This window comes from Schistosoma mansoni, assembly GCF_000237925.1.
Source record: "Schistosoma mansoni, WGS project CABG00000000 data, chromosome 2 unplaced supercontig 0193, strain Puerto Rico, whole genome shotgun sequence".
In the NCBI taxonomy this organism is placed as follows: domain Eukaryota; kingdom Metazoa; phylum Platyhelminthes; class Trematoda; order Strigeidida; family Schistosomatidae; genus Schistosoma; species Schistosoma mansoni.
The window spans coordinates 419,871-424,796 of NW_017386002.1; positions in this window are offsets into that span (position 1 = coordinate 419,871).

Below are 4,926 nucleotides of genomic sequence, written 5' to 3' on the forward strand. Positions count from 1 at the left end.
TAGATATTTCAATTCAAAAGCAACTGTGTACTGAATCTAGTGAACCGACGTATAGTTGTACGTAACTGTAATTTGCGTATTTGAATTATCCAAACACACAATATGTCGTCTTCATGCAACATACAACACATACTACATAATATTGTCAGTATATTTGATTCAATAGGTTACTTACTTAACACTTCGAGTATTTTTGATAGATAACTATGCTTAACTGAAATGTGGGAAAATGAAATGAATCACCAAATGACTGAATGTTCATTTACTTCAATATCTATCTCATCAATAATGAGAAGGCTAAGAAAATAAAATGGTGGTTATTTTGTGTTGATGCCACATATGGTGTCTTTATAGGCAATTGTTCAAAACGTTTTAGTAGTTCAACAATGTTCATGTGAAAGTGATGTGTTGGCTGAATACTTGCATTTTGTTTGTCGGTTAGCCAAGTTTGTTCTATCGAATCGGTCTGCAACGTTAAACGCAACCTCACTATGCCAACTTTGATATTTGAATGAAGAACTATCCCAAATATGGTGGATGCGTTGACTAAGAATGTTCGAGCTCGGATTAGTACCAACAAACTGTTCAATTTCATTTGAAGCTTCCGTGTCATTATGATTACGTTCATTCATTAAACCATCAGGTTGAAGCTTCTGTAGACACTTCACATAGTATTACAGTTTGTGGATAACCATTGTTCAGTAAATTACATGTGGACATGACATAGTTATTCAATAAAACAATCAAAATATTCAAATATTTTATCTTACAGGATTGGATATTCGAAGATTTAACATCAATGTATTTCAAAGAAATTAGTCGAATAATTCGTATCACATCTGAAATACAAAATAAAATCGGTTAGGAAATCATCCATGAATATCGTTTATTTGAAGGAGTCATTCAACGTGTTTTCAGCATCAAAGTGATGAAAACCGACATATGTGAAGACTAGATGGATTGTGGAAGAATAACGGAGAGTCACATTGTCCTTTTCGCCATTCCCCGATATCCCCACTTATTTGTCATAGTCATTGTGAATATTTAGTCCATGCTTTCACCTTTTATTCATTCGACGAGATTTGTTCCATAACATGAATTAATTCCTTCATGAATATTAAATGCGTTAATATTCGTTTCCAATGGAAATGCAATCGGAGGTGATTCATGGTTTGTCGCATTTTCATATCTAATTATTTTAACTTAGTTACCAACAGAACATGGTCGGTTCTGTGATTTTATGATTGAGGAAACACAAGTTCAGTGTACCTAAGGAAAACAATTAGATATTCTGGAAAACACATTTGAAGATTAGTGGAAAGTATTGGTGAGTATGAATTCCAGCAAGGAATGTCAGGTTATATCTATCATATTCATTAATATCAAGAGAGATAATTCAAGTAAAACTACCTGCTGTCAGGTATGGTATCAGCTTGTCACAATTTTCGAATCCGCCCTTAGATTCCATATCTAATTCGTTTACATAAGAAATAATAAAAAAAGACAAATCACTTCACTAGTTGCATATACAGTCTGATTAGAAACCATATTGATCTGGAGTAAATAAATTGTTATCAGAGATGTATGGTGACTGATGTAGGAGAAATAGGCTTCTTAACTGAATACCACTGTATCCTGAAATTCATATTCATTTCGAGATTCCGCTAGCTACCGTCCATCTCTTCCAGAAACACTTGTGACTTAGTGACAATATCGAAGTGAAAGCATAACTGTCAAAACGGACTGATTAGTTGTAGTCTCGTACATCGATAGGAAAATTCAGAAAGCGGGTACACACAAACTGAATAAATTTTTAACTTAAAAGTAATCTGGCAAACTCATTGGAAATTTAGGATGCCCTACCAAAACTTCGGCTATTTAAGTCGACGTGATGTACCCATACTGTATAAAACCTACATACATTTCGGCAAACATTTAAGGAGAGGTGATAATGGTCAAGATTTTCCTGTGATCTCAGATAAACTCTCGATGTTAATTGAACACTAGAATTTGCATACTGCAATTAGCAACGACGACATGGAAATAAAAAAATATGAAGTAAATGTTGGGGTAAACTGTAGGTGAAATTGATTCTCTTTCATTATAATCACATAAACGACGTTCATACAGCAATACAGTTTAAATGCTTATCACAAAAACACTACTCGTTGTGAGCTAGACGAACATTTTGATATACTCGACAGATGCAAGTGAGGTTGTAAATGAATCTTAAAAATCACATCTAGAGGACTACTAACCGGCACTCATTTATACAATGTCCCCGTCTGTAAAGTATCAAACAGCTGTGGTTATTGATAGGCTAATAACATGGATTAGATCAAATGAAAATACAAGAAGTCGTGATTATTTGAGATGGATAGGAATAAACTGCGTGTAATTCATTACTTTAACTTACTGTTATAGGGTTCAGCCTTTTTCATAATACTTGCTTCCAAATCCGATGGGTCGTGATGAACATCCGCTGTATAGAATTAGAGAAGTTGAAGAAATAACAAACTTTAACATAGCACGGGACTACAACATTTGAATTCGTAATAATAAGGTTTTGAGATTCCTGATGTACAGTACTCAGGACCGAATGCGATGGACCTTTGTTACCACATGAGATCTGGAAATTAGGTTATGATATATCTGATATCTTGAGATTCATGTAACTCTCATTTGTTTTGGCTCGTGATTCATCAGCTCAACTCACTTTCTCTCAGGGCTGATTTCCTCAAAGAAACTTCAATATGATTCCTTTCAAAGTGTTGATTTGAGTCCGGGGTTGGTGGTTTCGAGCCTCAGCGTGAACAATTCCATTATGATCGAGATCTATTCATCCTACTAGTCTCAAGTAAGAGAAAATTGTATTCTTGAATTTTCATGTTAAACGAACACTTAATATCAGTGTGGGGTGTGTTGTTTGTTATTTATGTGCAGGTGAGAATGATAATGATCGGTTGTTTTACTGAGTCAAACATGTGGATAGTGTGACAGGTGTCATATGTGTTGTTTATTTACCTATCCTGATTATTATTGTTGTTGAATTGCATCAGACTTTGGGTGTGTGGAAATATATATCGACTTTCTAGTGAGGCTAATCACGTGTTCTTGATCTGAGTTGTGTTGAAGTCTTGTAGAATATACACTTGGAAGGAATCTAGTGTAGATGTTCGTCTAAGGTAAATTACCGTCCTACATGCGTGTAAAAGTTGAAAGGACTGTTATAAGAAGAAACCCTAGCGTTATAACTAGTATCCCACCGTTTATAAAAGTTAAGTTTTCGATTGACATCATCAACCGATCATTGTTGAAACACTACCACTAAATATTTCAAAGTTTAATTCACAAAATCGTTCATTTTGAGGAACTTTCGAAGTTGTATCAATGGGAGTTTCACAATCTTCACTTCACTTCATATTATTAAGAGAATCAGTCTGCAAATTATGTCATTGTGCTTCGAATGTTGAAAAAGTACTCGGTTATTAAAAGAACTTACGATATTTCGCCTCGTAAACTTTCCGGAATTTTCGAATAGCTATAAAAGCATTGAAGCAGATTACAAATTAATTTGGTTTCAATATGGATGTTTATGAATAAGTTACATCTGATGAAGTGATAAGTGAATGTGGTTTGATAGACGATTGAGTATATTGCGCATTGACTGGATATAGAAACATGGACCGATGATGAAATTATGTGAATTATTTTGACCACTCGCTCGACACGTGTTGAAAGTCTCAATAAACTAATCGACAACGTTTTACTTGTCTAAAGTCTTGGTGTTCACCACGATATCTGCATGTTATAGATTTGGTGTTTATCGATGTTGATTACAAACTCCGTTGAGAGTCCCTAATTTCTTGTGACTATTGTTCATTATTCTTCAAGTTGTGTTGGTGAATAGGAGATTTCAAGCCTTAACGAAAGACATCTATTTTCACTTTTTTGTCTAATGACTACTTCTACAGTATGTTTTCTCACAATGTCAGAATGAAACTTACACTACATTAAGTGTACTAGTTGTGATGCAATTCCGCACTCACATTCCCATTCCATGAATTATTTATGGTTTGCTAGAGAATTTTTCATACAAAGATAACTTGAAATATTGAGCACACACATCAAGGTTCAACACTTCAATGTAGACTATAAAGTCGTAGAAGAAACTTCAGAAACCTATCATTGTAAGAAACTATTTTACTAGAATGTTATGCCTGTACTTGTTGTCGGGGAGAAATGGTAGAATTTTGTCAGAATTATCAATGATAAACTACAGGGTGCGGAATTAGTGGCATAAGTCATGTTGCAATCGTATTTTGTAGGGATGAAATCTTCGAACGTTGAACTTTATTGACTTTCATACATGAGATATATTTGCTAGTCATCGGGTTCAAAAGGTCAACATGGAAGTGAATAACAATGAAATTCCGAATCAAAATTAAACCACTGTATGAGAATAATTTCTGTTACCTAACAAAGCTTGAGTGGCTGTAAGGGAGATCCAATATTCACTTATACATGTGGTATCTAAAATCATTAATGTAATTAGAGACATGGATTATTGTTCACATACACATATCGATATTCTTCATTTCTTGTGGATCTGCTTTTGTGATTTTATCTGAAATGAACAAGACAATGTAAAGCAACTCAGTTAAAGAACAAAGTGATCTAGTTACATTTCAAAAATGGTAGTGCGAAAGATTATTACAATGACAATTGAATAATCAAATTACCTCTCAGGGATTGCATTTCGCTGTCGCTGGCATTGATCTTTTTTGCGTACAAATCCATTTGTTCTAAAGATTAACCGAATTGTGTTTTATTATTCATTTTGTTACTGGACATTCATATTACTAACATGTAAGATCATTTATCAGTAACATTGAGAAAATGATTTCATTTGAATGGATATATTGA